The sequence below is a fragment of the Cuculus canorus genome, chromosome 1, assembly GCF_017976375.1.
Source record: "Cuculus canorus isolate bCucCan1 chromosome 1, bCucCan1.pri, whole genome shotgun sequence".
NCBI lineage: Eukaryota > Metazoa > Chordata > Aves > Cuculiformes > Cuculidae > Cuculus > Cuculus canorus.
The window spans coordinates 23,078,423-23,101,802 of record NC_071401.1 but is presented as its reverse complement, the minus strand read 5'-3'; the positions used below and the strand labels follow the sequence as shown (position 1 = coordinate 23,101,802).

General features: G+C 45.6%; 1 long non-coding RNA gene across 1 annotated transcript; it reads right to left on the bottom strand.

Annotated features, from left to right (window-relative positions):
* Nucleotides 1-22: 22 nt before the first annotated feature.
* LOC128853594 (uncharacterized) lies at nt 23-21,530 on the bottom strand. The gene is made up of 2 exons (XR_008452209.1): nt 21,406-21,530; nt 23-1,977 (listed from the first exon to the last, which is right to left on the bottom strand). It is a non-coding gene; the product is annotated as an uncharacterized LOC128853594 (long non-coding RNA).
* Between the last annotated feature and the right edge of the window lie 1,850 nt (nt 21,531-23,380).

The following is a 23,380-nucleotide window of genomic DNA, read 5'->3' as shown; positions in this document are numbered from 1 at the left end:
ATCATGCTTTTTCTTTTCTCTCTCTTTTTTTTTTTTTTTTTTTTTTTTTTTTTTTTGTGGGGAACTCATCTTTTGCTTTATTGAATGCCCGTTTGGGATCACGGGAATATTACAGTTTTCATCTTTCATATAACCAGCTGATAAACAAAGCTTTGATCTGCATACCCTGCATAAACATGATAGGGTAAGAAAAGAAATATATAGGCATATGATGAAAGAATATTCTTCCGTAACTGGAAACAAAACACAAAATTCAATCTCAACAAACTGATATTTGTTCGGATTTTTTTGTGAAATGTAATATTCTATTGAGTTGCATGAGTTTACCAGTCTTGGAGAGTTGAGAAGTATAGAGTTCAATTTTACAGAAATTAAATACTTGGGGGGTGGGGGTGGGGAGGGAGGGAATGTTTAAATTCTGTCCTAGAAGGACCCATAGGAAGAGTGTATGTCCAGCCGGTGTAGAGAAATTTACATGTGTGACTCCGTTACTATGTAATGGAAGTTGTATTTGTAAATCTCTGAACACTTGAGAGCGATGAGCGTACCTAAAATGTGTAAAGTTAAAAGCATGAAATTACCATGTTATTTTTTGGTGACAGGTCTGGTGGTGGCCACGGGCTTTATACCATGAAACTCTCCTGGTAGCAAATGGCCCACGAGAAATGATTTTTCTTTCTAAGATTTCTATAAATGGTACCATTATTATTTGTTAAATCTATGTAAATTCATATTTGTATTCTTGAAATTCTAGTTTTAGCCCTTTAAACAAAGTTGTATATTGTCTCAAATTGAAAATGAGATAAGATGTATTTTTCCTGTTAGGTTTTATACCGCACTCTTGATGTTTGCCCATTTTTAAGTTAAATATAGCTGTATGGAAAAGTACATTTTATTAAATTTTGCATTAAAAATGAAATGTTTATGGTATACCAACAATGTCTAATTTGGTCAAATAGAGTTCTCTTCCAAAACCAAAGCTGAGGGTGTTTTTGCATATTTAGTAAAACTTCAAGTGCTGGCAACTATTAACTATTTTCACATATACCTGCTTACCAGTTTGGGGGACAATTTGGCAATTTTGTGGTTACAAAATTATGGTTCTCTTAAGTGCCAGTGTTTAAAAAAAAAAAAAAAAAACAGCATTCTTGTAATTTTACACGCTTTTGTGATGGAGTATTGTTTTGTTATACAATTTTGACTTTCAGATTCTTATTTCAATTTGCATTTATGTATAACTTCAGGAGAAATATTGAACATCTGAATCCTGGATGATACTAATAAACTAATAATTGCAGAGGTTTTAAATACTTAGTTAAATGGCTCGCTTAATATCCTAAGGGATTCTTTTGTCTGTGTGCATGCGTTGGTGTTTTTCAGGTACGTACATCCCTGCTTTCTGTTTCAAACTGAACGATGCTGTTTACAAGGTCTTGGTATAGAAAGCTTAGGACAGGTAGATTTCCTCTCCCCCCTTCTTAACGGAATCACATAATTGATTACAAATAAATTTTCTATGCTGAAGAGCTTTTTTGTTTCCCCGGGTCATCAGAGGAAAGTATACACATTTCTTGCTCTTAGAACAAACTTATTTAATGAGATCCCTGTAATCTTGTGCCTTTGTTCTCGGTGCTTGATGTTGACAGAAGTAAGGTAGAGGATTCAGCTGATCTTAAAAGATGAGTAGCAAGCACTTAACCCAGCAGCCAGGTGTGGCATTGGCCTTTGTCTTTGGGGTTAGCACGCTGATAACAAGCAGAGCATGCTCAAAGCTGAACAGGGTAGGTGATGTAAGAATTACAAATGCTACTTTGTGAGAAAAAGCAGGGCTGATTATGTTTGGAAGGTGTACCAAAACCTCCAGAGCTCTCCAGGATGGCCACCATTATCTTGGGAGCAGTTGGTATGTGCCTGTAAATCAAAGGAGTTTGCAAACACATACTGGAATGAAGTCTTCACTTTTGTCTTCTGGAAAACCTGAAACAAAGAAGCCACAATTTCATGAAGGGAGGGGAACCATAGTTAGGTAGATTAATTCTCTGAAGGTAAGTGCTAGAGTTGCTGGAGAGGACCTCGCTGTGCTCTGGCTGTGGTCCCATGGAAGCTCCAGCTGTTAAGGAATCCTCTTGGTCAAAACTCCGCCTGATTCTCAGCAGCAATAGATGAGACGTAACTACTACATGATTACTTGATCTGAGGTCAGCTGTTGATGACACTTTTGTTTGAATATGCCTCCTTGTGATCTTTAAAAGTTGATGCTTGCTGAGGGATAATAAGCAGCAAAATTGCAACCGTTTAGGCAGTGGCTCCCTATAAGGGAGCTGGACAGTGCTGGCATTTCTGAAGGGCTTTAAACTTCACATAAATGCTTGATGTAGAGGCAAAAAAAGGCTTTTCCTGTTCTAAACAACAACAACAATAAAAAGGATTGGTTTGGAGACAACTTTAATATTAACTTGAATGTTAATAAGTGGAAGTTACGATATCTTGGAATACCGAATGAAACCAGACCCATGTTACTATTTATCTGAGGCTGGCCCTGAAAGGAGCTGCAGTTGGAGCTGCCTGCATTCTAGGTTTACTCTAATTTTAAACTGGTTTAACTAAATGTATGAGCAGCGTTAATCCCTTCTGCCTTGCCTTCAGTCATCACACCTGCTCTAGCAAAAAGTTGAGCTTATTTAACAATGTTTCTGTCCAGGCAGATGGACCCCTGGAAACGTGTGGAGTGGCAGAAAAGATTTCTGTAGCTTAATTAGAGCAATGCTGATGCTGCTGACACTGAGCCCCTTTACAGCTCCTTTTTTCAGTATAACAAGCCCATCATAAAGGAGAAATAGTTGAGTAATAGCTGGGTTTGGGCTTGCTAGAAAGTGGGAAAATGGATTTGAGTAGCGCTGTCAGAAGAGCTGGATGGACTGCAGCCACAGCAGTAGGTTCTCTACATGAGTGACGAGCCAAGCTTGGAAAAAACCTTTCCAAATTCTTGCTAGCCTAAGGCTTAAATGTGCTAGTTAGAATAAACATTCTCTTTCTGCTTTCCCAGCTATGCCTGACAGAAGATTAAAGGAATAAAGTCAATGTACTGCATTGGGTTATAATCTGTTATTCAATACCAAGTCAGTAGCAGAGACATAGCAAAATACAAAGATAGTGTTTAATACAAGTGGTGGTTCATTTTCACCATTTCCAGGCTCCATCAGTAGTAGCTGACCAGTCACAGAACACAAGTGTACCAACTGTTTTATTAGTAAGAGTAAAATGACAGGTATTTTCAAACAACGTTCCCTTGTACTCTTTACCATCACACTGTACTCGACTATAGATCACATCTTTTGGGGGCTGCTTGAGAAGAAGCTGCTTGAGAAGAATCAGTGTGTGACATTTTACTTTGGGAGGCTGCAATAGACTTTATTTTAGCCCCTGAAATACGTAAAGTGACGTTTTACAAATTAGTTAACTCCAATGCAGTGCCTAAATGGGGTTGTTTATCAGTAACCTTTTCCCCAGACTTTGCTACTGGATTGCACACTACGTCTGAAAAACTCTTTGAGATGGTATTGATTGAATCTAGAATAGGTTTGCTTTAAATTAACACCATCCTTTATCCAAAAATAATAGACTTGTAGACAAGCTCTCAGATTTCCTTCCAGTTTCTGAGTAAAAAATTAAGAAAAGTAAATCTCAGAGTTTTGTATTGTTGTGCAGAAGTCTGATATTTTTATTTTGTATATGTTGTGTCTCACCTTTTCTTTTGACAGTATTTCAAGCAGAAAACCAAAAAATGGATTTTTTTTTCCCCCCAATGAATTTATTATTAAGAATGAAGGTCAGATTGCTCTTGCGGCTGCTTACTGCTGTTGAAAAGTACAGCATGTCTTCTGCTTCGAGAGCCTCTCATTTTGAAATCCACCTTGCTGAAGCGATTGCTATTAGAGGTGACCCACAAGAGAGATGAGCCTTCCCTTTTGCCACTTAATGATAGAATGAAAGACTTAAACGATGAATTGCCTTAGTCTACCTATTGCTACATCAGAAGCTCAGCTCTGCCCTGCAGCAGGAGTCCTCAAGATCAAGCTAAGCAGTGAGACGGACTGAGCAGCAGCAAGGAATGAACAACATGGGCAAGTGTGGATTTTTTTTTAGCTACACCTTTTAAAAATCTCGTTTGTGTTGTTAATATTTGTTTGACTTAAATGACTGGCAGTTGGTACAAAGGAAGTTCATCCTCATGCTTCCAGCAGCCTTTCATCTATGGAAGTGGCAAAAGCTCAAATCACACATTTTTGACCTCCCAAAAGTTCTTTGATAAAACCAGGAAAGACCAAATGCTAGAGCCTGAGTGCCTGGAAAGGACAAAGCTCCCTGCGCACCTTACAGCAGCGAGAGGTTGCCATTTAAATGCTCTTCATAAGACAAAATAGGCTCTTTGAAGGGAAACTGAGGACACATGCTGTGATGTTTGGTGAGTGTATTTGTCATCGAGACTGGAAATATTTTTTAAGAAATATCTGGGAAGAAATTCTAGCTGAGGCGTGAATTCCCTCTAATTCATACCTCTGCTCCTTCACAAACAGAACTTCAAGAAAGCAACACAAAAAAATGCCCTTCTGGGAATACAGTCTCCTTTGCCAAAGTGCTGGTATTGACCACACACACTTCCTTACCCTGCCCACAGGGAAAATGCCTGTCCTGCAAACTGATGCCAGCTAGCTGTGCTACCTACCAGTGGTGCCAGTGTGCAGCAGTGCAGGGGGCTGATGGCAGCTGGGGAAGGCCTGGCAGCCCCCTCCTTGCTGCCAGCTAGATCCTTGTGCTGGCTGCACTTCGGGCATGAGAAGTGCTGGGAGGAAGGAGAGCATCGAAAGGCTGGCAGGCACTTGCACATGGCCACGCTGTGCAGAGGGTGAGCATCCAGTCACTGCGGGCCGAGGGACTCATGCCTGGGTTTGAAGTGGAGATGCAAAGGGAGTGGGGTGGCAGGCTGCAGGTAGGGATCACAGGCACTACCCCTGTGAACACTCAGCTGCACAGCAAAAAGCAAAATCACAGTGCTCTTTTTATAAAAAACCCCTCAAATTTGTGTGGTGATGATTGCTAGAAAAGTTAACTTTCTTGCAAAATGTTTGTTAGTAAATGATTGGATAACAGTGACTCATATTTTATTATCAGACCTGACTGTGGTGGTGCTTATGCTTGCTTTAGGTATGTTGACAGACATTTCTACTGATGCTTTCCAATAAGGAAGATGCCACTAATGAGCACTGTAGTGTAAAACTGATACTGGAAAATGCAAGTGAGGATTGGTCACAGACTGAGCCCCTCAGCATGGGAGCAGCTTTAAGGGCAGGTTTTGGGCATGTTAAGGTTCAATTTTGCTATACCAGCTGCCGATGGCAAAGTGGTGATGGGTTTCTCTCATGGGGGCTGGTGGGCACAGCATCCACCCGGACATCTGGGTGTTTCGCAGGACTGACCCCTTGGGTTCTGCCTGCGACTGAAGGTTTATCCTAGAGTTCCACTCCAGGACGTGTAACCATGAGAGGCTGCTAGTGAACCCGCCTGCAACAGAAGGAAGGAGGAAATTATCAATTTTTGGGTGCATTCGTACTGGTTGTTCAGCGATGGCAACTCCATCTCGAGCACACTGCAAGCTCTGCCTCTTGTGCAGGGACACCTGAGCTCTGCCTCCTTACCACTGCCTGGGAGGGGGCCAAGGCAGGTGAGGTGCCCCTGCTCAGCCTGACATCCACCTCTGCTGGCCCAGCTCCAGGGGATCCGTGCTCCCCAGTTTGTACAGGAGGATTTTCCCACCACCCACAGGCAATTGATGTCATTCCCATGGAGGCTGAGGGCAGCAGGATACTTGGAAACACCCACCAATGCAACCCTAACTCCCAGAGCAGCTCCTGCCTTCCACGGACTCACAAAGTAGGGCCAAAAATCCTGATGCTGTTGCTACAATGGAGGGCAGCATCCCCAGGCCATGCTACTGCCTAGGATCAGTCTCCCTGGTCCGCTGACCTCAACACTCCTCTTTGAGTTCCCTCTTCCTACTGACGTGTTTTTTCTTCCCGTCCGAATCATTTAATGTGACGCTGGAGCACAATAGAGCTGTGATTTTTTTCAAAGCTGTCAGCCTGCAGGAAACCAAAGGCCTCTGAATAAAAGGGAGGCTCTTGTTACAACTTCTCTCTTATTTACTGTTCCCAGTAGCAGAGAAGTGAAAAGACAATGAATGAAATGGAGGATTAATCATGCGTAGTGCCGAAATATCAACACGGAGACTGCAAGTCCCAGAGCACCACCCCAAGCGATGGCGCGTCCCCATGGCATACAGAAACCTTATGGCTCCGAGACGTCTTGGGTTTAATGAGAATGGGCAAAAGGCAGAGAGTCAACAAGCGTTTTTTTCCAAAGGCAGTCATGCAAAAGTCTGAATTTTACATGGACTTTGTCTGTTTTAGTGCTGTCAAAACTTGAGTTGAAGTTGATATCCCCAGCACTTAATCATCTGCCTGCAACTTTTGCAGAGGAAACTCCCGTTTTCCTCATTTTTCTGCATTAATTTTAAAACAATAAAAGTTCAGGACAACTTCACGGTCCCACAGATGACTTAAAAATGATTAAGAGGGAAACTATTGTGATCCTAAAAGGGATTGAGGGCATTAGGCTCACACCCTTTGTCTCTTGCTTTTGGGTTGGTATCCAAGCACTGATAGATTACTAATCATGTTCCTTATTGATTTTTTTTTTAATTAAGCATTTACCCATATTTGATTTCCAGGTGTAGATTTAGAGTATTCACACCAGCCTTTGCAAAGGTGTTGAGTGCTTCAAGTTAATTAGTAATTAATTAACCCTGGGAGAAGCTGCTCAGCGCCATGGCTCCAAGCAGGCTGTTCGTGTGGGGCAGGTTATGCACACGCAGCTCTGTGAAGGTCTGCAGTGAAAGAAATGCAAAAACAGGGATGTGTAACACAATTCTCATTGTTTGAAATGTTTTCAATAAAAAGTCAGTTTGTGCATCTGCATATCTGCCCCTGTCAGGCAACCAGCGGCGATTTTTCTGGCCTTTGAGTGCTGTCTTGTATGTGAGGCTTCAGGTGAAGTGGAGAACATCACTGTAAAACTGATAGGAAAGTTGCATCTGAGTTTGCAAACAAAACTCAGAAGTGTTCCTTTTACAGTTCTCTTCAGAAAACATGCGTGGAAAAGTTAGTGAAAATTTATTTGGGCCACAGGCAATAACAAAAGAAGCGACCTAAGCCTGAAAATAACATGACATGCCCATAAGTGAACAGAAAAAGAAAATCAGAGCTTGTGATATAATTAAGGTAAAAAACAAACCCAAAGAATGTGTGTTAATATGAGACTTGGAAGATTATGTGAATAAAAGCCTACATAGCTGAAGCTGTGGTGCTGCTCAGCTCACCCCTGGCACAGCTGTGCTGGCGGGGCCGGGAGCGGGCGGCAGGTGGGCAGCAGCCCTGCCAAGGGCTCCTCCTGCCTTCACCTTCTCCCTCCCGGCCCAAGGGTTGGACAGCTTGTTTGGCTGCCTTCGTTTCACTTTCTCTTTCTGCTGCGCAGGACAGCATTCCGGCTGCCTCCACCAGTTTTTCACACTGCATGGAAATTATAAAAAGAATACATTCTTTTTTATTAACTGTAGATGCATTTTTAATGCTACTTTTAAACCCAAGCTGGCGCTGCGTCAAATTAGTCAGTGATATCATTTTAAATGCCCCTTCTAAAGAGTTTTAATGAGGGGAAAGAGGGGAATGCATTAAGCTGCCAGCTACAGCTCCCATGTTCAAACACAGTGAAGGCGCAGCAGCAGGTGCCAGCCGGGAGCCCCCAGCCAGGAGGAGGGGGGTGACCTCCATGAGTCCCATCACCCTCAGCCTCAAGGGACTCAACCCCAGAAGCTCGACTTGCTGGTGATTCCCAGCTGAGGAAGGGGAAGAGCTGGGGAAGAGCTGCCTGGAGTCTGACTGTGGTACAAGTGCTTCCCAGATGGGTCCCTAAATGCTTGCCTTTAGTTTTATTTATCTTAGAGTAATTAGTAATAGAGATCTCCTGAGCAACCTAAACTTAGACAGTCTTTGGAGATCCAGATAGCAAAATTTGGGAAGAGTCTGGCTTTTTTCCTCCTTCCACCCATTGCAGCAGATGTTAGAGGATTGCAAGTCAGGATGGGGTGTTGCCACTGTGACCTCTCCAGCCGCACTGCTATGGGTGGTATCCTCAGAGCTGGGGATGCTGGTCATAGAATCGTAGATAGAATCATGGAATCATAGAATAGTTTGAGTTGGAAGGAACCTTAAAGATCATCCAGTTCCCACCCCCCTGCCATGGGCAGGGACGTCCCACTAGACCAGGCTGCCCAAGGCCCCATCCAGCCTGGCCTTGAACACCTCCAGGGATGGGGCAAACACAATTTCCATGGGCAACCTGTGCCAGTGCCTCACCACCCTCACCATGAAGAAATCTGGTCCTGCCCCATCGTCATTTCATGAGGATGCACACGGCGATGGCCCGCGGACTCCCTCCAGCTCTGGCCGGCCAACCCTCTGCTCTTAAAAGAATATATTTCTTGAAAGCTGCAGTTCCTCAACACCATGCAATACTTTGGTAGACTCAATAGTTCATCTCTGTAAAAATCAAAATCCTTCACCCCTTCAAGAAGACTTACAGCCCAGAAAATTCATTTTCATCACATACCAGTGAATCGCTGCATCTGGGAGGAGCCGTGATTGCACTGGAGCCAACTGGAAGTGATTGCTCTGGGACTGGGAACTGCAAAACGTTACCTAAACCAATTGTCCTGCTGAGGGGGGCAGAGTGGGGCACAAGTAAGGAGAACTGCATTAAAAGGATGATGAAAATCCCTTGGCTTCATGTTTTGTTGCTCTAACTGAGCCGCCAGATTTAATGTATCCCTTCCCCAGCGGTTGATGGAAACTGCAGGGATGCTCTTGGTATTAGATACCAGGGGAATTCTAAAGAAGCAACTGTCCAAGATGACCCAGCCTGTGGGAGCCCCCAACCTCCCTGCCATCCCCATGGCCCCATTGTCCCCATATTGTCATGGGTGGCACATGGGGATGGGGGCTTTTGGCATCCATGGGGCTCACTTTGGAAACCCGGGATGTGCTGCCTGCCCACCTGCTGCTCATCCCAGTTAGGATTTTGTGGCAGATTTGTTACATCCCGCTGCTGGGCAATGCTACTGGGTCCCATGGTTCTGAACCTCCTGGGCAGACATCCCAGTGCTCTTACAGGTATTCTTCCTGGGCCTGCTTGAACTCAGGAGAATCAGGAAATGTTGAATGAGTTCTCAATATGAACTGAAATACTTCCGTAAAATGCAAATAAAGAATGTGTGCTGGATTGTTTTTTCCCATTCCCCCCCACCTTAGACTTTCTAGTTTCAGCACGTTGCTATCAGAAACTCAAAGAATCTTTGTGATAAGAAGATTCCCAAAGTCTACAGGGCTTTGTCTGCTTTTGGACTTGGTTGTGACTGCTCCAGCAACTCATCTCGGAGTTCAAATAATTATAATAATAAAATAGATTTAAAAAAAAAAGATTATATCTTGTCATAAAGTTTGAGGGTCTGTCCCTGCCAGGGCCTTTACAGGTTTTCGTCTCTCTGCTGAGGCTGCTGGCACACAGGATCCTCAGTCAGGACCCTTAAACCTCATCCCTCAGAATTAGGGGAATTGCTAAAATGGAAGGTATGTGCTCATTGCCCACCCAGCCATGCTGAGCAGGAGCATGGAGGAAGGAGCACAGGTTGCTGCCCCCATCTCGGCACCTCGTACCTCTCCTCCCACATCCTCTGGGACATCCTGAGTCATAGCAGCGGTGACAGTTCCCTGGCATTCCGGGTGTTTAATCTGAGGAAATCACCAGTGAGCCAGGAAATGTCAAGATTACATCACAGGCAGAATTTTTTTAAAGCCCTGAAAAAGAGCTTGTTAAAAGCCCATTTCTGTGAGCGTGATCCCAGCTGCTTTCATTTTTGCTTTGCATTTCAACTTTACGGGAACAGTCAGGCAGATCCGCTCCCCAGATATTGCTCTGCTTTTCTCTCCTTTTGATTTACAGTGTTTTTGCTCACCACGGCCTTGGCCCTCGCTGAGGCTGGAGAAGTCCCAGCTTTGTTGAGCCCCTCCTGAAGGAAAGACGTGTGGGACGAGGGGGAATGGGTATAAACTGGAGAGGGACAGATTTAGACTGGACATCAGGAAGAATTTCTTCACCATGAGGGTGGTGAGGCACTGACACAGGTTGCCCAGAGAAGCTGTGGCTGCCCCATCCCTGGAGGTGTTCAAGGTCAGGTTGGATGGGGCCTTGGGCAGACCCTACCCATGGCAGGGGGGTTGGAACTAGATGATCTTTAAGGTCCCTTCCACCCCAAACTATTCTATGATTCTATGCCCGTGGGGTGCCTCCTGTGGCTGGTGCACCCCAGCACCTGAAACCCCTTGCTGAGCATCCCATGGGGATGCTGGCTGGAGCCTCGCTTGCCCACATCAGGAAGCGACGGAGGGCCCATGGGAGCAGAGCCACCAGCCCCTTCCACACGCATTTGCTCGTGCTGTGTGTGGGTGCCTCAGGCAGCTACAAGGAGGTACCAAAACTTCATAGCAAAATTGCACCTCATTATTCCACTCATTTTGCAATACTGTTAAGGAGCATCCAGCAGAGTATGTGACCCATACATGTTTAATTTCTTTTATGTTTTCTGTTTTGATATATGGTGGGTGTGTTTTTTTAAAATGAAGATTTATTGGAACCTGGAATTTTATGACTTTAAGGTTCAATTGAGTCCAGATTGTGAGTTTCTCCTTTTGAAAGAGGAGGTTTAAAGGAGCCTGAAGAAGCGTGTGCTGCCTGTGACACTTGTGAAACTCTAGGCCAAGGCTGACACCTTTTTGCTTAACTTATGCTATAATGCCAAAGCAAAAATTTACCATCAAATGTTATTTGTTCCATATGCAATGCCCTGCTGTAGATACAGATCGTGGCAATTATGTCAGGCGTCTTTCTTTTAAATTAATATCTGTGCCATGAGAAAGGCAGGGCTCTGTGCAGGATCCAAGGAAGAATGGCAAGTCAGCACAAACTCCAACTATGTATAATTAATGGTAATGTGTGTTCATTTGCAAATGTGCGCTTGCGCTTGTGATTTTTCTTGTAAAGCACAGCGATGCCTTTGCTGCCTACAACGCTCGGGAAAGCAGCGTATTTTTAAAACACACTTAGAGCTGCAGGAGTGTCTATTAAACACAATCCATGTATTTATATAACATTAAGCATAAACCAAAGTACTTTCTTGGATGCTAAACGTAGCTTAGTAAAAAATAGCATAGGTTCAGAAAAAAACTCAGCTCCCATTTTGTACCAGAGCAAACCTAAAGTTTACTCTGGGGAATCTACCCAGAGAGATGCTCCATCCTTGGAAACATTCAAAGTCAGGTTGAGCAACCTGATCTGCTTGAGGATGTCCCTGCTCACTGCAGGGAGTTGGAGTAGATGACCTTCATACATCCCTTCAAACCCAGATCACTCTTTGATTCTATGAAGAAACTCCATCACCTCCTGCAAAATTCCCTTGCTTTTGCATCAGGTCAGGGGTGAGCAGGGCTGGAGCCCCTTGTGCTGTCGGGTTTGAGTAAAAGAAGGTCTTAGGGCTGCCTGCTCAGTGGCCTGCAGAAGCTGAAGCGTTCACCATCCACATGGCAAGAAAATAATGAAATATTGTTTTGTTTTCTACCTGTGTCGAATAGCTCTGAGTGCCATGGTAGGAAGCCACCAGCATCCAAGAAGGTAGAACCTGAGCCCGGTTCTCTGATTACCACAACGTGAGTAAACAAACAAGTCCATCACAAGCAATGAGGGCATTATGCCAGTTTCAGTTAAAATAATAAAATTTAAAAAAACAACCCCAAACCAACAAATTATTACAGCATGAGGAAAGTCCTGAATGAAAATGATCATGCAAACACCAGAAATATATCTTGTCATAAACACGGGCCTCCACATCTGTTTCACTACCAGAGGATTCTTTATAAACAGGCTCTTTAATTTTATCTAACAGCCTGTTTGCAGACACGCAGTCCAAAAATACATCTCCTTTTCCTCCTCGCACTATCCTGAGCTTGGCAGGGCACCAAACATGAGGTTCGGCTCCTAGTTCAAAAAAGCCCTTCTTTGAGCATTGACTCTGAGCTTGATTTAATAAAAACTGTCTGGCTTCCTCCAGGGAGCCCTAATGGGATGCAGAGCCCTGCACCTCTCGGAGACTGCTCCAGACCTGCTCTGTAGTGGCCAGTGAGATTGTTTTATGGTGAAATGAAGTTACTCTGCAATGGAGTTGAGGAAGAGGCTGGTGTTTCCCAGTGTCTTCTCTGAGGGCTACAGAACTTCACTTGCAGCTATGCCATCCTCTAAAAACGGCAGTGGGTGGACAGTGCATGGAAAGCAGAGGAAAGCCTCAGCGTGGGATGCCCTAGTGCTGATGGTACCCTGAGGGATGCCCTGGTGCCACCAGGACCTGGGAGACTCCCTCCTGCCAGCCCTACCTTTGCAGGGGAACAGCATCAAAGCCTCTAAACGATCTTCCAGCCCCCAAGTGCCTGGGTGGATGATGCATCCATCATGACCCCACTGTGGCATTGCACTGCTGAGCACTTCTTGGTGCTTCTGAAGAAGAAAACACCAGGCATTCACCAAAAGAGGGGGATTTACAGTGGGGCTTGTTCCCAGAAGGTCTCCCTGACATCAGTGGCAGGACAACTGCCTTCACACCGCCGGACTCTTGTGGTCTGGAGTGTAACACTGAATTTCTGGCTGCAGATTGCCTGGAAAAGCTGGCAGGGATGTTGGCTGCCTTTTAAAGTCAGGGCGAAAATGAGCGATGTTGTTCTAGAAGAGGGAATATCTCCCCGCTGTGAGGGCTGCGCCAAATTACAGGCCCAAACTTCAAAAGAAATTACTGCAAGAAACACCATGTAACGTAGCATCCGCCACAATGTAGGATTTAGTGCTAATTAGCTGGATAATTGAAAACATTTAAGATTTATCCCATTTGACAAACTGAGGGAGTGGATTTTAAGCCTTGAAATTTGCAGTGATAAAGAAATATTAATGGCCTGGTGCATCTTGATAGCCAATGGAAGAGGATGTTTAAGAACTTCTCCTTATGGTTCTGTTGTTTATTTAAATTACTCGGAAGCTAAACCAGCAGCAAACATAACCAGTCTGTTGGGGTGTGCGTGTGTAATAATAAGCAGGTTTTATTTAGCATTGCAGCAAAGGATTAAATGGAGTAAAATAAAGGAGGGGGGAGTTCCCTGAGTGTTCAGTGAGGCAGATTCCATTGCCAAGAGATGGAGGGGAATCAACAAATATCTTCCAGAGCCTGTTCAGTCACTTGATTGCAGTAACAATGTCACATCAACAGTGCAGGTGTGAACAAACACTGTTTTTGTCAAAGGATGCTGCAGATCTGTAGTGGTGGAGGGACTCTCCTGGATGGTGTGGGGGATATTGGTGGCACCTGGAGATGGTCATCACCTCCCAGGAGGCATTTTCTGACTAGTGATTATGCCAAGGTGGCTCAAAAGCCTTGTGCTGCTTGCTGTTGGTCCTCAACTATACTTGTCCCCTGTGACAGGGAGGGAACCAGGATTTGGTGGAGGGGACTATTGCCTCCTTGTGCTGCAGCAGCCTCTGGGCATCCCCCCTCCAGTTGAGTACTGAATTTCAGCTGAATATTTAGGAGAAAGACACTGATGACAATTAATTGAAAGGGGGAAGGGGGCTTAGCTGACATGCTGCCCAGCTGTGAGCCACGGTACGCTGAGCCTTCCTTTAACATACTACAACAGGAATGTAATTGAGTTTTAAATTAGATGGAGTATATTGCAAATCTCACTGCATTGTAGATCACGTTTCAGAGGGTGCTCTATTTATACAAACATCCGCTCATTAGCTGTGTCACAATGGTAATTGTACCTGTGCATGCTCTGCAGGAGTTCCTGACATAACAAAATTTCGTATCTCCCTAGCATGGCTTGAGATAACCCCACTTGGGGGTTACACACAGTTCTTCCTAGCATCTCTTTTTTTGGTCAGTCCCATGATTGGTAGTGTCAAAAGGAAAAGTCACTTTTGAGTGAAGAGGCTTAGAGGGGAGTGGGATGGCGGCAAGCACAGGCATCACTGACCAGGTGGGTAGTGGATGTGTCATCTTGGAGAGTTCCCAAAGTTGGCTGGATTAGGCCCTGGAAAACCCCATCCATCTCCAAAGCCTCTTCAGCCTCAGTTACTCCACCTGGAGCTTGCAGGCAGTGACAACCTGGCTCTGAGCATTCTAACTCTCACCGTGATGGATGCCCCTCCATAACCCCTTGGGCAGAGATGCTAAAAGCCTTCTCCCAGCAAAGCTCGCAGGAGCTGCCTCACCCTGGCTTAGCTAATGCTGTGGGTGGAAGGAGGGTAGGAAGGAGAGCTTGAAAAGGCTACACCAAGCCTGCAATTCTCAAACCAGCATGAGGGAAATGGATGTCTTAACGCCCTCCATCTTAAACACTCGGTCTTGGCTGTTAACGGAGTATGCTGTAAGTTTAGCATTTTTTTACCTGATCAAGGAGAATCAGAGGGAGGAAGCTGTTAATACCCAGGGAAAACCTTTTTGTCTGCACCCATGGATTGCTGGTGGAAAATAGCAGCTTGTGAGCAACCTAAGGCAATGTGTCCCTAGCAGGAGAAAAAGCGGAGGAAGGGAAACAAAAGCTCAGATGAAGCTAAGACAGTAAACAGAAATAATAGTTCTGAAATGTCCATAGGTTTACTGGATTCATTTCCCTCCTCTCCCAGCATTTTGCTGAGCACCACAGGATTCAAGCCACTATTATTTGAAGAAGCTTTTTTGGCTTTTTTTGCCCACAAAAATAGTCATCACTTGCAAAATGAAGGCATCGCCGTCTTATCGGGTCTGCAGCCAGAGGGGCTGGAAGCAATAGAAGTGTGAACTTTCTCCTTCATCTCAGAGAACATTAACTTCAAAGCCCAGCCATAAACTTTCAGATGTAATGACAATTTGTCCAAAAGAGAAACACATCAGCTTGATCAATAACTGAAAGGTATAAAACACAGAGGTTACATTTGTTAAACACTTGTGAAAAATGCATGGTTACAGTTAGGCGTGTGGGAGGGAGGTGGGTAGGCTGTTCCTGAATCATTTGGGCAGGCAGGCCCTAGGGACAGAGTCAAGCTGTCTCGGGTGTTTGTAGGTCCAGCGCAGAGTGGTTTCTGTCCCTGGGGAGGTTGGGCTGCCTTGTCAGAGCGTGCTGCAGTGTGCCATCTGATGCAGACCTTCCTCACCAAGCAGGAACCTCGCGGCTGTGTTGGCAGCCACACCACTCTGATGCTTTTCCCAATAAACAGTGGGACAAAGCATCTATCCTTTCAGTTACTCAGACGCACTTAGGACCACCAGCACTTTCTTTGGTGTCCTAGCTGAAGCTGTGTGAGCACCAACTGGAGGAAAAGACCCCCCTGGGTACAGCTGCCTTGTTCCCTTGGGTATTGCTAAACTCCAGGGCATGAGGTCCCCAGGGACTGAGCCCAGACAGCCCAGCAACGCTAACACAGCCAGGCAAGCATGCTCAGAGATTCCCAAGCATGCTCAGAGATTCCGGACAACTTTGGTAAGATTCCATTTTTCCGTTAAAAATTCCCTGGAAAAAGAGTAAGGATGTCTTTTTGTTTCTGTAGCATACCTATGAAGAATCTGGAGGGAAGAAAATTCATGTTATGTGATTTTTTTCCCCCCAGGGTTATCATTGTACATGTCCTTCCTATGACTATCCCCCTTCCCCTCAGCTGTTAAGGCTCGTGTGAGGATCCCAGACCCCATCCTCTTCCTGGGCGGTGGGTCCTTGTGCACGGTACACAGTGCTCAGGGAGAGCACTTTGTAGACTTAATTGGCTATTTGGGGAAAGTGTTTTTAAAAGAAAAAGGCTTACTGCTAGGCACTGGCTCCTGCTTGCCGGGGCTCTGGGGCTGGGGGATGCAGTCCAGACCTGTGTGATTCCTGTCTGAGGACGGAAAGAAGGAAGTGCCTGAGTATGAAGAGAGATTTTGAAAGGTCCGTAACATCTTCTGCCAACATCTTTTTTGAATCAATTCTGCATGAGCAAATGAAAGCATGTGAGAGCTGTGTCACCCTTGCAGGAGAGCTGGGCTTATTGGGGAGCAGATCCACATAGGATGGGGGACAGAGGGCTGCCGCCACTGCTGAGGGAACAGAATGTCTGTAGTAGGACTGCCAGCTGCACCATAGGCTTTCCCAGCCCCTGTGCTTTCATCCCTCCGTGAGGCACTGAAATGCCTTCACAGGGAACCAAGGAGAAAAGCTGAGCCCTCATTACCCACCATATGCACTTAGGTCCTTTTGGAATGGATGGCGCTGGTGGGGTGCACCCAGGCCCCTCACCACACCCTTTGTCCTGTTAGGAGGAGATGGTGGCTCAGCTGTTGACAATTCTACCTGCCCCTGGTTGTGCTCTGGCCTCCAGGATGTGAGTTACCATGCAGCCTTCTCCAGGCTGTCCCCTCTCCTGCTTTGGGGTACCAAACTGCTTCTCCCAGCACTCTGGGAAAAAAGTCGCATGGACAGCCATGAAGAGCTGAAACTGAGGGTGGCAGGGAAACCCGACATTTCCTTCTGGAGATGTAAAGCACAACCATGTGCTGAATCCCTCTGGATACCCTCCTCATGGCACATTGCCTTCTACTTGCACACCTACCCTCCATGCCCCACCTTGGTCTCGGTGGAGACAGCTAATGAGGCATAGTGGTGGGGCAAGGGGAGAGACTGGATGGGGCAAACAGGCAGTTTCTTTTAAGGCAGCTGGCTTTACCTAGGTGAAACCAGGGCAATGCCAGCAGGTCCCACATTCGTAAGATCTCCAAGGGTGTTATTGGAGCATAGTTCTCAGCTTCCCCTGTAACACTACTGTTTGAGGGAGGGCAGCCAGCTGGTCCAAAGGATAGCAGTCCTTTCCCCCCTTTTCTAGGGGGGAGCCTGTACCTGTACTTTGTAGGTGTGTTGTGTATTTAAGGCTGGTCTTTGCAAAGGGACCCACTATAGCAATCAACTTCCCATGCCCGAAGTCTGATTTTCTACCTCTACTGGATCAGGTCCTGGGCTTCAAAGCACACAGGGAGCAGTGACCCATTTTATTACATAGTCATGAAGCCACGGCCCTTCTCTGTGTCTGTATAAATAAGAAATAATAGTTATATTTGTAAATGGAGGCCTGCCAGAGACTTTGAGTACGAGACGTGAGATCTACTCTGAGAAAGGAAGAAGAAAACGAGAATCCTGACAGCATTCTACATTGCTGCGCAGCTGCACTGAAAAGGTGCCCTGCAGATCAAAGGGAGCCGCTCCTCTGATCCCCAGGTGCTGTGACACTTCGCCTGTTAGACCAGATATTGCTTATCAGGCAGCAAGGCTACAAACAGCACAAATGTGCCCTTTGCTCTGCAGATACTATGAAAGCCAGAAGGATGCCAGATTAGATTTAGGAAAACACATATGGATGCGTTGCCTCCTCCAGCCTTGCACTATTCCTTGAAATCCTCTGTTGCTCTGGATGAAGACAGGAAGCACGGCTGTGGACAATCACCACTGCAGAAGCATAATTGCAATTGCTGTCTCAGAGCTGCTTAGTGCTTCTGATAATCCTCGAGACCTGCAGTGAGTGACTACAGTACAAATGGAGAGCGTTTTGGAGCAGGGATGCAGAACATGAACAACTCACCAGAAGGAAACCACCTCTAACCTTTTGTGTTTACATTTCACTGAAGGAAAAGATGGTCTGAGGTGCAAGCATAAGTTCAGACTGAAACACAGATTTCCCCACCTGGGATTTCAGGCAGTTGAAAGCACCTTTGAGAGAAAGTCCTATACCATGGCTTATCCTAAAGGCAGAGATGTCACCATAGCTCAGCTCCCAACGCAGTCACTGGCCAGAATTACACCACCAGTACGCTGACAGCAAATCCCAACAGTTCACTTCATACGTTCAAAGGGGTGTTCAGCTTCTGAGAAGGTAACAGGAAGGTGGCAAGCGATTAAGTCTCATGTCAGTGTCAGGAACAACTGTGCTGTTCAGCAAAATCTCCCTCTAAACCCCACACAGTGTGTAACAGATGGTACATCTGTTTCTATTTCCAGAATGATCGCACTAATCACTTTTTAAGAATATAGCATTCAGGGTTAATCAACATGAGCTGAATTACAGTAAAGGTTCCTACAGCAACGGAAAAATCTCATGCAACTCCCTTTTCCCAAGTTATCCTCTTGGATAGTGGGGGTTATCCTCAGCCGGAATTCTGCCCAAAGCCCCATGATCCCAGGGCTTCTCTCTGAAGAGCTTCTGCCTCCTCTGGGTCTTTTGTCTATTTGAGAAGGCAGATCTGCCAGTAGTTGGGTTTTCTGTTTGGTTGTCAAACTAAAAGCTCAACAAACATGATATAGGTCAAGCCCAAAACCCTCATAGGAATGGAAGGGTGGACTCCCAAAGACACTTTGTCTTCAGCCTCAAGGCTTATGAAGAAAAACTGTCATCCGCTATAATCCATTGCCTATGACAAAGACTCAAAGCACGTAAGATGCAAAGCACAGAAATCCTCTGTTTCTCATACAGGAAAAGATTTTTTAAAAGGTTTCCTAGCAGCCGTATCAAACCCAGTACGTCAGGCAGCACTGGAGGCTTTAGCCTAGCAAGGCAGGAGCTTAGCCTGGCCATGCCTACGTTATCCAATAAAAGGAGGCCAGGGGAGAGTGGCACAGCTGGGCTCACAGGCACCACACCTAGAGCTTCTCTTTGAGGAGAAAATTTGTCTTGGAAACAAGTTGGTTCCAAAGCCAACCTGGAGTTGAGTCTGGTGAGGGACACTAAAAGCAACATGAAGGGTTTCTATGGCTAGAAAACACAGGCCTGCTGCTGAATGGGGAAGAGGGAATCTGGTCATGCATGACATGAAGAAGGCTTATGTAGTAAGAACAAAAAGATGAGCAGGAGAAATCATCATGATTTTAGGAAGGGGAGTCCATACTTAACGAACTCGATAGCATTCTATGATGAGGTGACTGGCTTAGTGGATGAGGGACTAGCACTGGGTGTTGTTTATCTCAACTTTAGGAAGGCTTTTGACATTATCTCCCATGACATCTGCATAACTGAAATGACGAAGTATGGGCTAGATATGTGGACAGTGAGGTGGATGGAAAATTGGCTCAACTGCCAGGCTCAAAGGGTGGTGATCAGTGGCATGAATTACAGCTGGAGACCAGGCATTAGTGGAGCATTCCAAGGTTAACGATTGTTCCAATACTGTTTAACACCCTTGTTAATGACATGGATGATGGGACAGACTGTACCCTCATCGAGTTTGCAGAGGAGTTCTGGAGTCCCCAGTACAAGAAAGACATGGAAGTGCTAGACTGAGTCCCTCAAAGACAATTGAGTGATTGGGGAAAGGCTCAGAGAGTTGAGGTTGTAGGGCCTTGAGAAATGAATGCTCAGGGAGGATCTTATCAGTGTGTTTAAATATCTGATGTTGGGAGACAGTAAAGAAGATGAAGCCAGTCTCTTCTTAGTGGTGTCCAGTGACATGACATGAAGTAATGAGCACAAAGTGAAACACTTTTCTACTGTGAGGGTGGTTGAACAACAGAAGAAGTTGCCCAGAGAGATTGTGGAGTCTCCATCCTTAGAGATACTCAAACCCTGACTAGACATGGTCCTTGTCAACTTGCTTTGGCTAACCCTGCTTGAGCAGGAGACTTGGCCAAGTCGATCTCCAGAGGTCCCTTCCAACCCTCAAGTATGTTGTCATTCTGTGAGATTCATTTAAATGTCCAGCATAAAGCACAGCCATTTTCAAGTATTCCAGGAAATCTGACTTTCAAGCCAAAAAGCCTGTTGAACTTTTATCAAACATGTGAGGCCAGAGTTTCAGGAGACCTTCAGCAACCTCAGCAACCAAGGAAGTATAAAACATGCCATGCAAAATAGATGTTTCTACTGCAACAACCATATAATCAAATGTTTCTCAAACAAGAGCATTTGCTGCCAGGACAGAGTGGAGCCAAGTCAGTGTGATTCAAGTTTTGAGAGTCAATTTTGTAAAATGTCAGAAGGAGTTACTTAGTGCCACCCAGTGTTGGCAGCTAGAAAAGGGAAGGTTAAATATGGTTATAACAGGGTACAGCCTAGTGAAACAGGGGAAAAAAAATCCCTGCTCTCGCTTTCTGCTTCACAGGGTCATTCCACAGAAGCTGTGCAGCGCAGAGGTCCAGGAGACAGCTGTTCTGCAGCTGAAATGTGGCTTAGCTGTCTTGCTAAAAAAAAATCTTCTACACCTTGAATACACTTTTCAAAGCAGGTAATCAGTTTGAGATGTACATGGCCTCTTTTGTCACAAGACTCATCAAGTTTGGCATCATTGTAGGGAGAAAGTTATGCTGATTTTTCTGGTCAGATGCTTAGGAATTTAGATGAGAAACAACTATACAAGAGGTGTATCTTTCCTAGGATGAGTACAGTTAAAACATTACATTTTTTCCCCTTTATCTCAGATGCTGGAAATGAGCTGCCTTTTCCTTGAAGCCTTTTAAATTATACAGCACCTCATGTATATCAGACATGGAAATAAACTCTCCCAGTTATGACCTCTGGATGATTGAATACTTGCACTTATGCTTTCGCCCTTCAAAGGAAGCAGGTTAAGTGTCATGGTCCCATTTAACAGACATGAAAAGTGAGCAGGCACTGTCCTCCCCATCGCAGTGGAGAGCTGGGTCCTGCCCAGGAGGGGATGGAGGGGATCACAGAACCCAGAACCCAAATAAGAAAGAAAAGAAGAGGAAAGCAAGGCACTGATATGTCTTGAGCCCACCAGATGTTGGGGTGGTGACGGGATCCCTGGGTTGTTGTTTCACCTGTTGTGACCATAGAAGAGAAATCCTCCAGTTTGGCCCTGAAGTAGCCTCATTGCCCCAAGAAAAAAACACAAAATCGGTTTAAGCAGTTCTCTACTAGTTCTTTATTTCAGGCCCTAGAGGACAGAGGGCCAAGTAGAGGTTTATCTCAGATTGATACAACAAAAAAGAACCAGCTAAACAAAGGGTGGTTGCCCTCTGAAGCAACCTCACCTCCATGAGGTGCCACACTGGTTATCCATGTTTCTGGGTGGGAGGAGCCCATACTGGCATTTTTACTTTCTTCTCCCACCCATGGAGCTATCTGCCAGTCACACAGCCGATCCCTTGGATTTTGGCCTGTTGAGAACAAGCTTCCTTTCTCACTTACCTTTCACTGAGTGCTGGGAAGCACGCCAGGTGGTGCGGCCACAGGTCACGTGCTGAAAACTCCTCCTTTGGGGCAAACACACTCAGGGTGGTTTTTCTTTTGCTGCCAGTCCTATGAGGTTCCTGGAGCTGGGCTGGCTCTGTTGACTCTGGTAGGAAGCCCTTCAGAGACATCAATTACATCTGTGTATCTCAGTAGGGTCATGAGATTCCCAGATTTCCTCCCACAGATCTCACACTTCAAAACCCAAGACAGAAAATCATTAATCCCTGTGACAATTGCTCAGCCCATGTCTCAGGAATTTGTTAAAAAGAGAATTTTCCCAAAGAGGGGCCACAGGACACAGTAAGCACAGAAAAGAGTTGAGTGGAAGAAGGTGATCAAACAAATACAGTGTTCATGGAAAAAACATATTTGTATGTATCCCCCTAGTTAGGAAGGTTTACAGTGAGAGATGGTCCCTGCTCCAGAGTTTTTACAACCTGGGTGATCAGGATAAAATAACAGGAAGGGGAGAGGCAGAAGCAGGAGGCCTGGGAGCCCCTTAGTTACATGTAACAACTCTACTCAGTTTGCAGGTCTGAGGCATTTTTAAGCCTATAAATACACGAGGGATGCTAATGATGCCATTAATCTCCACTGGCTGCCATCCTAGCTATTCTCAGTCATGAGGTTACCTTGCCTCTGACAGTAAAAGTAGGTGTCAAAGGTTGGGTGAGCAGAAGAGATGGATGCTGCGTACTGGGGGCCACCACCCTCAGTGGGAGGACGCTGCCACTGTCCTTACCAGTGCATCACGAGGTCTCAAGCAGCAGCTCTCCTGGCTCTTGGCCTGGAGGGAAACACACAAATGCAGTCATCAGGTAATAAATGTTGGAAAAAGCTGAGTGCTGCTGACTGCAGAGGGAAGCGCGTGACTGCTGCTGCTTGTGGCCTCCACAATGGAAAAGCTTTCTTCATCTCCTGCAAAGAGATACTCCTGATGGAGACCCTCTACTCCTCTGCACCCCCTGTGAGCTTGCTCCCCAACCTCTGCCTTTCCAAGAAGAGAAAGTGTCAGGGCTTGGACATACAGGAAAGGAGGGAGCCCAGGAGGGTACAGGCCAGGGGGTCCCAGCACACTAGCCCAGGGCAGGGAGTGGCTGGGATGCAGGTCTCTGGGGAGAACGTCTGCCCTGAGAGAGCTTCTCGCCCACCATCCACACCAATAGTCAGTGTTTTCCTCATAGGCAGAGAGAGAGAAGAGGTCCCTTTCCTTCCCACCTAGCAGGATCAAGAATGTTATAAACTCAGAATGTAAAAGGTGCTTTTCCTCCTTCTCACAAGCAGCAGGAAAAGAAAAAGGAGGTGGGTGCATGTTGTTCTTCCATTCTTGCACCAGACTCATCTGAGGGTAGGTCAATACGAGTATGTAGGAACCCTAACACATCCTTGTCTGTGTATGGTATGACACACGAAACGCTCCGTCTTTGCTCTTCACTAGGGTCTCATTACAAGATCCCACGAGTAAAGCCACCACAGGACCACATCTGCCAGGCAAAAGAGCAGCCCAACATCTGCCCTTAGTGCAAATGCTGCCCCCAGAGCTGTTGACAGTGTGGTCCCGAGGTTCATCTTATAAGCGCACCTTGCTTTTGTTTATTTTACTATATTTCTGTTACAATATGCTGGTAAAAATGAATTCCTAATTCCTTTGGCGCCCCTCCCCCCGCCGCCAAAGTTTACACTTGCTAGAAATAGGTACCTTTGGAAATCAGGTCTACACACTCCTTACCTTTGACTTGCCTGCTTAGATATTCAAGATGGTCACATACCACCACACATGGTTAGAGAAATTAATGTTCCCGTACCACCAGATTAGCACCAGATAATAATGCTGACCAATCTTTTCTTTTATCTTCTGCAACAGAGCTCAAGAAGTTAAGATATTTACAAAGTAATAATCACAAAAGAGTTGCCCACACTCTGGTCCCAT